Genomic DNA, 13,759 nt, shown 5'->3' with positions numbered 1-13,759 from the left:
ACACAACATAGAATGATAATTCTTTCATTTCGCCTCCATTCTTCCTCTGCTCTTGGTGCTGGTGACCCTTCTGAAGCCAGGTGGAAAGATTCAAAGGTTCTGCTGGGTTTCTTCACCTGGTTGTCAGAACAGACTCTGTCTCCTGTCACTCCCAAAGCTCTAGATCAGTAGGTTGGGCTGTTGGAGCAGTGTTGCTCAAACTGTAAGACACCCAGGAACCCCCAGGATCATGTTCAAACAAGGATTCTGATTCAGCAAGTCTGGGGCAGAGCCCAAGAGTCTGCATGTCTACCAAGTTTCTGGACTATGCCGGGGTTGCTGGTCTGTGCTCCACACTTGGAGAAAGAAGAGGTCAGGCTGTCCACCCATAATTGATGTGATCTCGGGTCTAGCTCAACTGCTGTCGTTTTCACATGAGATCTCAGTACTGGTTCCCCCTTCCCTCCTTTTTTAATATATAATTTAATTTATTTATTTTTAATTTAAGGATAATTGTCCTACAATATTGTGTTGGTTTCTGCCAAGCATCAGCATGAATCAGCCATGGGTATATATATGTCCCCTCCCTCTTGAACCTCCCTCCCACCTCCCTCCCCATCCCACCCCTCTAGATTGTCACAGAGCCCAGGTTTGAGTTCCTTGAGTCACACAGGAAATTCCCACTGGCTACCTATTTACATATGGTAATGTATGTTTCCAGGCTTCCCTGGTGGCTCAGAGGTTTAAAGCGTCTGCTTGAAATGCGGGAGACCTGGGTTCGATCCCTGGGTAGGGAAGATCCCCTGGAGAAGGAAATGGCAACCCACTCCAGTATTCTTGCCTGGAGAATACCATGGATGGAGGAGCCTGGTGGGGTACCGTCCGTGGGGTCGCAAAGAGTCGGACATGACTGAGCGACTTCACTTTCACTTTCACTTTCAATGTATGTTTCCAGGTTACTCTTTCCACACATGCCACCTGCTTCTTCCTCCCCCCTACCCCTGCCATGTCCACAGGTCTGGTCCCTATGTCTGTGTCTCCACTGCTGCCCTTGCAAATAGGTTCACCAGTACCATCTTTCTAGATTCCATATATCTGTGTTAATATACTGTATTTGCTTCTCCGCTTTGAGGGCTTCCCGCAAGCACAGTTTTATGAGCCAGTGTCCTATCCCATAGGTCAACATCTCCAGACCTAAATATGACTTTGCCCGAACTCCCAAGAAAAGACTAGGTCCAAACCCAGTGGAATAGAACCACTTTGTTCCCTAAGATGCCCTACAGATGAAATGATGAGGTGACCCATGAGGAAAACACACGATCATAGAGACTTAATGCTCCCATAGTTTTTCCTAGATCCTTTCTCTGGCGTCTGAGACCCACATCCTCAGAGGAGACAAGATTGCCTACCTCCAACCCACAGTTGCCAGGATTTAGAAATCCTTAAGGAGCTTGAGATAGTTGGATGGCATCACCAACTCAATGAGTCTGAGCAAACTCCAGGAGACAGTGAAGAACAGGGAAGCCTGGTGTGCTGCAGTCCATGGTGTTGCAAAGAGTTGAACATGACTGAGTGATGCAACAGCAACAAGGAACTTGAAATTAAGGGTTGTTGTTTTTTCTCCTTTTGGATTTTTGAAAGTTAAAACAATTCTAAGCTCACAAGCCAGACAAAATGGATCTTCATATCAAAACAAGAAGGGCAGACTTTTTGTGCCAGAAAATTAGGAAAACCCAAGAGAATGGCAGGGATATGTCAAAAAGATATAGATGCTAGCTTGGGATTCCCTGTAAGAGGGCTGTTTCCTTGTTTCTGTAGTTGGTGCTCTGACATCTGCGGCCTTGCTGACTCTGGAGGGACTGCCCCTCCCAGGGTTAGCTAATTCCTAGAGATAGTCAATAACTCCTCCAGAGCCTGTTTTTCATATGCAAATCAACCATTCTGGAGCCCATACCCCAACCACATCCTCTATTGGGCTCTCAGAGTCAGGGTCCCTATTCTCCTGCCTGAATCACCCCAAGGCCAGGCTCTCGACAAGGAGGGGCAGTCCCCGGGACTCAGAGCCTGCTGAAAGGGTGAAACCAGCCCATCCTGACCCTACCCACAGCACCTCACCCACTCCTTCCTGTGGAGATGATAATAAAGGCTCCCACATTCTCCCCCCACTTCCTCTGCCTCCTGACTGGCCCTGTACGGTGCTTCCCCACATGGCCTCGTGAGCATCCTCCCGTGTCTAGGGATCCATGAGGAAGACACAGGTCTCCTTTCATGATGGTCATTGTCATATCTGTACATCCCACCTACCTGATTAAAACAATCCTGGCCACCTTTAAACCCCTCCCTCTGGTCAAAGTGGGGACAACTGACCATCAAAGTAATGATAAGAATAGGTTATGCCCCATTGCACGGAATGAGAATCCATGAGTTCATAAACAAAATAGGGCTTCCCAAGTAGCACTACTGGTAAAGAATCCACCTGACAATGCAGGAGATGCCAGAGACGTGGGTTCCATCTCTGGGTTGGGAAGACTCCCTAGAGCAGGAAACGGCAACCCACTCCAATATTCTTGCCTGGAAATTTCCAAGGACAGAGGAGCCTGACAGGCAGAGGAGCCTGGCAGGCTGCAGTCCATGGGGCCGCAAAGAGTTGGACACAACTGAGCATGCACACACAATAAAAAATAATAATAATAAATGGGGGAAAGAGAAAGCCCTTTCTTACAGTAGAGTCACCAAGGGATGTAGAACGAACAAGGGAATCAGAATCCATTAAAACAAATGGTGAAGGCTTGATAGGATACTTATGCAGTCTCAAAGTATCTCCCCACAAATTGCTTTTTAATCAGAAAGGAGAAATTTGAAATTATGAAAGAGAAACCTGGTAGACACCATGTTAACTGAAGAGGAAGTTCGTTCAGCATGGTGGAAAGGGATAAAACAAGCAAGAGGTCACGTGAAGCTTGGAAAAATCTCTAAGAAGGTTTGTGTCAGTAAGAACTTTTAACTAAATTTTGGAGAATATCAGAAAATCTAATTAAACACAGGATCTTTGCCCCTGGCACTTCAGCTGATTGAATATCTCTCAACTCAAACAAGCTGAAAGCGGGTGGTGCAACCGCTACTTGGCATTTGGGTAATTCTGTTATTTCTAAAGTTCTTTACCAAATAGTATCTCACTTGGAGCTGTTTTTCACAGCAGTTCTGTGATACAAGGTATTGTGACCTCCTATTTCACATACAAGCAGACTAAACCCAGAGGCTCCAAATCTGTCCAAGGTCACCCAACAGAGTCAGGACCTGACTCTAAGTTCCTGCCAACACTGCCCTGGGGTCCCCCCTACCACAACTTCACTGTCAACTGAATTCACTAGCACTATCTTTGTCCTTTGAAAAATGCCAGGCGACCCCACATTACAAAGGAAAATGTTCTTGAGGGGTTAAGAAAAAAACATCTTCACACTTACTGGAAGATACCTCTACCACCATGGCTTTTTCTCTGGGGATCACAGTGACTTATAATATTAAATCTTTCAGATCTCTATTTTTAGAAACATTACTAAATTTCAGCGCTAGTTGCATGAACTTTTCTGCATGGTCTTATCATTTCCACACCTCATAAGAAAAGAAGGAGTTTTTGAAGCCTACTAGATAGCCATTATTTCCATATCTGTGAGGGAGCTGGCACAAGGAAAGGAAGGATTTGAAAGTAGAATTATACCAAACAGGTGCAGGACTTGTGAACAGAAAGGCCAGCTCGCCTGGCCAGAGTGACCACAGGCAGACGTGGCCAGTTTCCCTGAAAGTTAATTGGACAATCAAATTATTTTGTCTGCTGGTCTAAAGCTGTTTATGTGGTGGTTAAACCTTTCATTGCAGTGTTGTGATGTCTCATAGCTATTTTTGAGGTGGAGCAAATGATTTACCATGTTAGTACCTTTATAAAACTATTGCTATTATCTCTGCAAAGCACAGTCTTTCAGTTTCTCGGATACATCATGATGTTTTAGTGCATGGACGCTGACCACACAAACCTACCTTCAACCCTTGGTTCAACACTTATTACTGGAGAGAGCTTGAATGGTTATTTACTCTCTCAAAGACTTAGATAACTCATCTATGAAATGAGAATATTAACATTACCTACCTCATAGGGTTGTGGAGACTAAGGGAGATCTTAGGAGCATAACACAGTTCCCTCTACATAGTGAGTGAGGGATAAGCACCATCCATGTGGATGATTTTGATGACAGACATTTGCTTTGTGCAATGCAGAGGATGATACCAATTTACCATCAATGGGGCGGGTGCTCCAAGACGTGTTTCTAGCTCTGATGGGAGTGATGGTGATTCCCAAAGACTTATACCCACCTTTCTCACCAAGTCAGTAGCCTTGTGCATGTCTACAAGAGAGTTAATGGCAACGGTTAAAGGAAGTCAAAGTGACCAAACACAAAACAGCACACCATCATGCCAAATGGCCATCTGTTCCTTCTAACTTATTCATATTTTGATGACCTCACAAAACAACTGTACTATAGTAGACTGGATAAGCTGTCATGAGATGCTAGATGAGCTATAGGTAATAAGGACATGCATGCATCAGCTTCAGGCTTTAACACTCCATTGAAGGCCAATTTGGCAATAAAAATATTGAACCATACAAAATATCCATTCCCTTTAACCCTTTAGTCTAAAGAAATAATTACAAAGAAAATAGTTGAAGGTGCAAAATTATTTCCAGCAGGAGTATTTATAAACATGAGGAACTTACACACAGCATATAAATCTAACCAGTTGAGAAGATTAAGGACATTACAGAGTGTTACTTGATGAAATTGTGTGCAACCATTAAAATGATAAATGTGAAGGCTGCATATGGAGTGGTCAGGATACAAGACCAGTATACAAAAATCAAGTGTATTTCTATACACTTGCAATGAACAGTATAAAAATGAAACCTTAAAAATGGCTCCACCAGAGACAAGGAAATGGTATCCCCTGTCATCACTCCTTTTCAACATCATACTAGAATTCTGGCCAGTGCAATAAGACAAGAAAGAGAAACAAAAGGTGTATGGACTGGACAGGAAAGGAAAACAACAGTCTTTGTAGATGACAGGATTGTCTATGGATTCCAAAGGAATCAACAACAACAACAAATTCCTGAGACTAACAAATAGTTACAGCAAAGTTGAAAGATGTAAGATTGATATATAAAAATCAGTTTCTATGTACCAGTAATGAGCAAATCAAATTTGAATTTAAAAACACAATACCATTTATATTAGCATCTAGAAGTGAAATACTTAGGTATAAATATAGTAATACATACAAAGTCTATTTGAAAAAACTATGAAACTCTGATGAAAGAGGCCAAAGAATAACTAAATAACTGGAGAAATATTCCATGTTCATGAACAAAAACTGTCTATTCTTCCCAACTTGGCCTAAAGATTGAATGCAATCCCAATCAAAATCTCAGAGAGTTATTTTATGGATATTGATAACTTGATTCCAAACTTTGTATGGAGAAGCAAAGGATTCAGAATGGCCAACCAAATACTGAAAGAGAACAAAGTTGAAGGATGGTTAACTACTTGAATTCAAGACATAGTATAAAGCTACAATAATCAAGGCAGAATAGTTTGGTGAAAGAACAGATAAATCAGTGGAACAGAACTGAGAGCCCAGAAATAGACCACATTAATGTATTGAGCAGTTCAATCAGACAAACGTAATCTTTTCAACAAATGTTGCTAGAAAAATTGGACATTCAAGTGCGAAAATGTGAATCTAGATCTCTCTCACACCCTCACACTCTTCATAAAAATTAATTCAAATGGATCATAAACCTCTGTTTATTTTTTATTGAAATACAGTTGATTTACAACTTTTTGTTAATTTCTGTTGTATAGCAAAGTGACTCAATTATACATAGATATACATTCATTTTCATATTATTCTCCAGTATGGTTTATCATGGGGTATTGAATATAATTCCCTAGGCTATACAGTAGAAACTTGCTGCTATCCATTCTCTATATAAGAGTTGGCATCTGCTTACCCCAAACTCCCAATCCATCACCCCCTCCCCCTTGGCAACCACAGGTCTGTTCTCTATGCACAGATCTATATTTAAAATGCAAAATTATAAAAGTAGGAGAAAATCTAAATAATTTTGGGTAAGCTGATGATTTTTTAGATACAACACCAAAAGCCCAATCCATGAAATAAATAATTGGTCAGCAGGACCTCATTAAAATTAAAACTGCTCTGAGAAAAACACTGTCAAGAGAAAAAGAAGACAATCTATAGACTGGGATAATGTATTTGTAAAAGACATCTCTGATAAAGGACTATTATCCAAAACATATACGGAATTCTTAAAAGTTGACAATTAAAAAAAAACCTCAATTTTAAAAAGGATAAAAGACTTGAACATATAGCTTACCAAAGACAGATAAATGGCAAATAAGTATATGAAAAATTGTTCAACACCCTATGTCATCAGGGAATTGCAAATTAAAACAATAGTGAAATACCACTACACACTTATCAGAATGGCCAAAATTCAAAACGCTGACATGTTGGCGAGGACGCAGAGCAACAGGAACTATCATTCATTGCTGGTGAAAATGCAAAATAGTATAGACACTTCAGAAGTCAGTTGGCAGTTTCTTACTAAGCTTAACATACTCTTACAATACAATCCAGCAATCAAACTCCTTGGCATTTACCGGGAGGGGCTGAACTTTTATGTCCACACAAAAACCTGCACATGAATGTTTATACTACTTTTATTCAAAATTTTCAAAACTTGAAAGAAATCAAGATGCCCTCTAGTAGGTGAATGGAGAGATAAACTGTACATCCAAACAACAGAACATTTACTGTAGCTTTAGTTAATAAATACTCTTTCCAGACAGTCAAGGGGTAGAAGAAGAAGGGATAATATTTTGCTATTTCCATTTTATTCTTCCAACAAAACTGGAATAAGAAGGGAGGACTTCCCTAGCGGTCCAGTGGTTAAGACTCTGCCTGCCAATGCAGGGGACACAGGTTTGAGTCCTCTCCCAGGAAGATTTCACATGCTGCAGGGCAACTAATCTCACGTGCCACAACTACTGAAGCCCCCATGCCCTAGAGCCCATGCTCCAAAATAAGAGAAACATCGCAATGAGGAGAAACCCACACACAGCAACTAGAGAGTAACCCCACTTGCCGCAACTAGAGAAAAGCCTGGGCAGCAGCAAAGACCCAGCACAGCCAAAAATAAATAAAGAAAGAATTTTTGTTTAAATGGGAAGAACTGGGGAGGTAGGAAGAGGGCCACTACTGTCGCACGTTCTGATTTACTTCTCGGTTCTCATAACCCACAGTAAACATCTATGCCAGACCTTGACCTTTTTTTTCCTTTGTTCTTTCTTCCTTTTCTGCCTTCCTGCCTGTTTTCCCTCAATAAGCAATTATTGATCCCCTGCCACTAGGCACTTTTTCTGCAAAATGGAATTGGACATTCCTAGATCCACACCATTCACATTCAACCTCAGCCCCACACTCCAAATATACAAGATCACAAAATGATCATACTTCTGGGCTTCTGGTTATGCCTGTGTCTTAGCTTGGAATACACTTCTTTCCCATTTTCAATCTACCGAAGTCCTGCTCATCTTTCAAGGGATGGTGTAAAACCCACCTTTTTCAGGAAGTTTTCTCTGATTTCCCTGACCAAAATTATTTCTTCCAGCTTCTACATTCCCATGCAACATTGCTGGTATCAACTTTATTTTTAATCAATATTTGTTAAAACTTTATTAAATCCATATATATAACTGTAGATTTACAAAAATATCATCATCAAAACATCAGCAAAAGCATCATCTGTCTATTATTGATGGACTTCTTTGGAAGTTGATTGACTCACAAAACACACATACACTTTAGCCTTGGAGTCCTTAAGTACTTTCTTTCGGATCCTAATTTTTCTGTTTTTAACTTTATCACTGTATTCATACAAAAGTTTTTAATGACATAACATCTTTTGATATCAGTGAGGAACTAGTTCTTCTTATAGCAATCAGTTGTAACAGATCCAAGTTTATTCTTTCACCTGAAGTGAAGTGTTTGTATGCTCAGAATATGTATAGTCTATTATGGTGAACAAGATTCCCTCATAGCTCAGTTGGTAAAGAATCCACCTGTAATGCAGGACACCCTAGTTTTTACAGAATAAATGCTCAATTTTTACCTTGTTATTTACAGCAAAATAAAAATGAGTTGGTGCCCTAGTATCTTTGAGAGGTGACTTTCAATTCCTTGGTCTGGAAGGTCCCCTAGAGAAGGGATAGGCTACCCACTCCAGTATTCTTGGGCTTCCCATGTGGCTCAGCTGGTAAAGAATCTGCCTGCAGTTTGGGAGACCTGGGTTCTATCCCTGGGTTGGGAAGATTCCCTAGAGAAGGGAAAGTATACCCACTCCAGTATTCTGGCCTGAAGAATTCCATGGACTGTATAGTCCATGGGGTCACAAAGAGTCAGACTCAACTGCACAGGGAAAAAAGAAAAAATCTTGGTGAATATTCTATGAACACTTTCAGTTTTATTTTTTATCATATATTTTATTCTGCTTGTATCATAATTTATTGTACAAATATCTTTGACTCTCGGTAGGGATTAGGTTCCTTGGAAGCAATGACTTTTTTTTTTTTTTTTTGTTCTTGAATCTGCATGATTGCTTTATTGTACAAAAAGTTTCCAGTAACAGTAAATTAGTTTTCTAAAAAGGACAAAAAAAAAAAAGTTGTTTTGGATAGAAGCGCTTCACTAATTGCTTTATTTAAGCGCACACACACACAAGTCTTATCTGACCAATTAGGTTGGAATGTTTTTATTACCTTTAAGAAGCCATTAGCTAGGATAAAACACTGAAAGTACTTGTGTCAAAACAAATAAATAATGCTCTCTCAATTAGCAGAGACTGCGGTAAATTCGTTAGAGATGAACACGGCTTCACGCCCAGGGTCGGCAAGTCAGCACCTCCCCCCACCCCAAATTAATAGAACAAGAGACAGTAGTGCTCAGTTCCCATCTCGGGAAAGATCAGGAGCTCCAGGGACCTGACAGGCAACGTCTACGGGTCCCCCCTCCAGCCCCGGTCAACAGAGCCGCGCAGGCCACGTCACTGTGGGCAGGGGTCCAGGCTGAGCCTGGAGGCGCCCTCCCGGCAGTGAGGGCAGAGCCAGGAGGAGCCACCTTTGCCACCAGAGCCATAGGCAAGACGAGGAGAGAGAGGAGGACCCTCGGTGCCAGGACACTAATCACTAACTTCCCCTTCCAGCCTGCAGTGCTGCTGACCTGTCCCCAAGAGGAGCCTCAACGGAACAAGACAGTGTTTGGTGGAGCCTGGCAAGTTGGAGCACGTGCTCCAGCTGCTGCTGGCCTGGGGACACGGTGATGGCAGCAGATGGCTGGGCTTCAGCTGGTGCTGCCAGGGATCCAGTCAGAGGGGGCAGCCGCTGGGATCCCACACAGGATCCTTCAAGCCATCCCTAGTCAGATTCATTATTTTACCCAAAGGAATTGAGTAAAAAAATCCAACTAATCACCCTGTTCACTAAAAATAAATACAAATAAATAGTGATCCTTTCTTAAAGGATTACGTTCCTTAGAGGGTCAGTGAGCCTGAGCACTGGAAAAGCTCCTACCAGGCTGTCTAGGAGGGGAGCCCCTCATCTGGACAGACCCCATCCTGGGAGCAGCTTGACTCCCTGAGCTCGAAACCACTGAGGCTAAAGAGCCTACAGCTGCTCTCAAGGACCAAGGAAGCCCCCATTTCAAGGGCAACTGAGGAGGGGCTAGACCTCATTCCCAGCCTTCCTCCCTAGTAAGTAGCTGTCAGGGAATGCCACGCTACTTCCCAATATGCCAGGGACGCCTTTAGATCACCCCATGCCCACGTCAGGAACAGGGAACCAGGGACTGTCCAGCTTCATGAACCACTTGGGACAGGAAGGCTGGGCAGTGTCTGGGTTTTAAGCACATGACCTGTTCGGACAACTTGAATCTCAGGGTTTGAGTTTAAATTTCTGGAAATAACTTCAAAGTCAATTCTAGAGAGACAGGTTATGTGACTGGTCCAAATAAAACGTAGCACACTTAATGAGGTCATGCTCTTTTAAAACATTTTACAAGAGGTAAAAACAATGGAAAGCCATCAAAAATGACACAAAGACCATTAAAACTATAATGGTGTCTCAAGACCCATTAAAACATGAACAACTTCAGGTTTCAAAGTTATCATCACTTTCCACATTACTCCACAGGTCCAGGAATATGTTTGAGCACCATATTGATAATAGGTAAGTGAACAACAAAGTCCTGCTTTGGAGACCAGATTCATGCTCACACAAATGAGGGGTTCTCTGAGCCAAGATTTTCACAAACGGCAGGAATATGCCTACCTTCTGGGCATGTTCAATGGCAATGGAAGGGCCAATAAATCAAACCACTGGGGGAATATTTTACTTTGAAATGGAGTCATGTTTGGTTAATAATTTGAGACCCACTAATCCTAAATGGGGTGACCCATTTAAAATGGCCTCTGTGTAAATTCACAGTCCATTAAGTGGTGTCTGGCTTGAACAGGTCTTTATGTAGTTATTATATAAGTAATGGATTAAGCAAGGATGGTTGGGGACGGGCATGGGGACACACCGACCAGCTCTGGCGACTTTTCCGACACTGCCGAGTGCCCTTTTAATGTGAGGTTCTTTCAAATCATCAACTTTTGCATTTGGGTGGTTCTGCTTAGTAACCCCTTTCGGTTTATAGGAGAAAATGCAGTGCACAAATCTGAGATGAGGAATACTCCATTTACAATTAATTTAAACTTATGAAGCTGTTTTAACTGGCCCATCTAAATGTGTTAATTAACATCGATGATGGTTTCTTATTTTTCACACTTTGTTACTCTGATCATTAACAGTGATGGAAGAGTTAAATTAAGTTAATGGGGAACGGATTATAAATTCTTAAAGGATTTCTCAGTTTGTTTTCAACTGGAAAATATATAGACAAAGATGAAGAGGCATTTTTGCCTCTACGCATAAATTTCTGGTACCAAATTTCTTAAAAACCAGATGGTTTAAAAAAATTTTTCCAAAAATTCTTTTAACATGCTGCTCAAACATGATTGCTTAGAAAAAAAAAAAAAACAGCATATACAGGTATGATACATCAAACAGCGTGACGAGGCCTGTAAACATTCAACTGATATTTTCTTTCTTAAAAAAAAAAAAAAAAAATCACTGAAGTGAGAACTCATCTCTATTCCGCAGCAGTATCCAAGGTCCTTCACGTCTTGACAATGAAGGAGAACAGATGCCCCTTCCCCTCGCGTGAGCACGACCGGGCCGAGGAGTCCCTGGGGCCGCCGCGGCCGGGGCCGTACCTCTGCCAGAGCCCACGGGCGCCAGGCCTTGTACCCGGGGCCACGCGCCGCACACACCGACCCGACGCTGCTCAGTGAGACTTCACGCCGACGAGGACAACAATGAGGACAATGATGACGACAAGTAATATTAAAATCACAAGCATCTTCCGATTCTTCTTTTGATACTGCTCTGCCTTGTGGAGCTGTTTCAAGCCGTCTTCAGTTTTGATACAGGACTGTTCAACATTATAGTCGATTCTATCAAGGACGGTACCCTGTTCTACGATCATGGCTCCCAGTTCCCTGAATATCTCGTTCAGGTCGGAGATTGGACTGCACAATCTGGCGGATCTCCCGCTCCCGCTCCTCCACCAGCAGCGTGTTCTGCTCCACCAGCACTAGCTGCTCGTCTGTGAAACCCCAGTCATACAGAGTATTATCCTCGCCATCGTCCATCAGCGGTACTGATGTAGCAAAAAAATGCTGGGATCTTTCCTCTCGATTCTTCACGCGTCGGAGGTAGCCGGACTGTGCGTGCCGGAAGCTGGTGGACAGCTCCTGCAGGGCCTGGGCCAGCGAGGCCACCACGTTTCGGAGGAGCCGCTCCTCCTGCTCCGAGCAGGCCCGGCGGGCCGGCTGGGCAGCGTCTGCACCGCACGCTGCCACCTATGGAAGAGCTGCGTGATCTCCTGTGTGGTTATCTCGATGGCATGCTCCTGCTCACTGCTGTCATCCAGAGTAGGTCGATTTAAGTGCTGGTCATGAAGGCTGGCTAACTCCTTCATCTTCTGTTTAATCCGCCCAACATCATACTGTATTTCATCCACTCCATCCACCCATTTAGGAGGGGACCGCTTTGTCACACCAATTGCGGCTTCTGGGTCCAAGCTAATGCCTGACACCAGAGCCATGCGATCATCAGCGAGCGCAGCAATGCTACGTGAATGCAGAGGGCTGGAGGTGGTGTGACTACTCACTTGCTCGGCTAACAGCTGCCGGTTTTGGATGGAATTATTCCGCAACAACAAGAAAGCGTCGGTTAAACGCCTCGTAGCCATGTCTCACCCTTTGTGACCCCCAGCTCAGGGTCCCCCTGCCCACTTAAGAGTCCAGGTTTATTCACTTTCTTTCTCTTGGCCTGGCCTGGTCCCCTTCGCAGGCCTGCAGCCAAGCAGGTGCTGCTCTGTGCTTCCTCTGAGCGCTAAGACCCCTCCCCAGATAACACCTCGGCTTTCCAATTGTCTGACTCCCCCTACCCAGGGCCTGCCTTCGATCTCTAAGCACTTAAATCCCCCCAATCCTTGCGTTGCTAGCCAACTTCCCAGAGACCCCTCCCCAATCCAACCTTGGATCTACAAGCGTCTAACTGGCCAATCCGGCTTTGGACTGGGAGACTCGGAAGCCCCCTACCACATCAGTCTCTCACACCCCCTAGGGCCCGAACCTCCTATGTCTAACTTGGCTCACACGCGTCTGGGCCGTGCTTTCAGGCCTGCCTCTGGCTCAGTTTGCCCTCCAGAGGCCTGAGATGCCTGCTTGAGGGCCCCCTTTGGACAACCGAGCCAGGCCTGGGCCTTGAAGGCCTGCTGCTTCCTGCTGGGGCCTGGTCTGAGCCCTCTAAGGCGGGGGGCCCGACCTCCTGACCCCTTCCCTTTATGGGTGGCCTGGTCCTCCACTGCCACAGCAGGCTGCCGGCCTCCAGGAGGGCAGCAGAGCCTGCCTCCACGGCCTCCTCACTCCTCTTCTCCGGCTCCCTCCATCCCCGGATCAGACTCGCAATGACCTTTTTTGATTCATATTTTATTTCCCTGAACTGAACATAGTGCCAGACACACAGGAGGTGCCCAAGAAATGTTTATTAAATTGTCTTGCTCTTTAATCTGTAATACTTTTTGCATGATTATTAAACATGCCTAGCATCAGAATATTTACTCTTGTTGAAAGCTACATGAACTGTGCTCTGATTTTTTAATTTCTAACAAAGAACATTTTCCCAAAAGAAAATTTCTATTTTTTCCCAAATTGTCTGGCACATAAGAAATAGTTGTTCACTTAAAAAAAAAAAAGAAATAGTTGTTCACTTTAGCTCAGTAAACAACTGGCATAGAGGTGTTTGGGAAGGTGGGGGAAGGGAGATATTTAAACAATCACAATGAAAAAACATCCCAAGATAAATGAAAGTGCTCCTCAAGAATTTCTTGCAGGTAACTTCAATGTATACTGGACCAGGCCCCATGATCTACGTTTCAGTGTTATTAACGATTTGTTCTGACTTCAGCGGGATAAATAGAGAAGGGCTTTTCATCTGGTTTTATGACAGGTCTTTCAGGCTTAGAGTGACAGAGAATT

General features: G+C 43.4%; 1 pseudogene; it reads right to left on the bottom strand.

Moving 5' to 3' along the window:
- Nucleotides 1-11,413: 11,413 nt before the first annotated feature.
- On the bottom strand, nucleotides 11,414-13,169 carry LOC133044730 (syntaxin-16-like; annotated as a pseudogene).
- Nucleotides 13,170-13,759: the final 590 nt, after the last annotated feature.

Source organism: Dama dama, chromosome 23, assembly GCF_033118175.1.
Source record: "Dama dama isolate Ldn47 chromosome 23, ASM3311817v1, whole genome shotgun sequence".
Taxonomy (NCBI): Eukaryota; Metazoa; Chordata; class Mammalia; order Artiodactyla; family Cervidae; genus Dama; species Dama dama.
The sequence above is the reverse complement of the archived record's forward strand: the minus strand, read 5'-3'. Positions and strand labels throughout refer to the sequence as shown.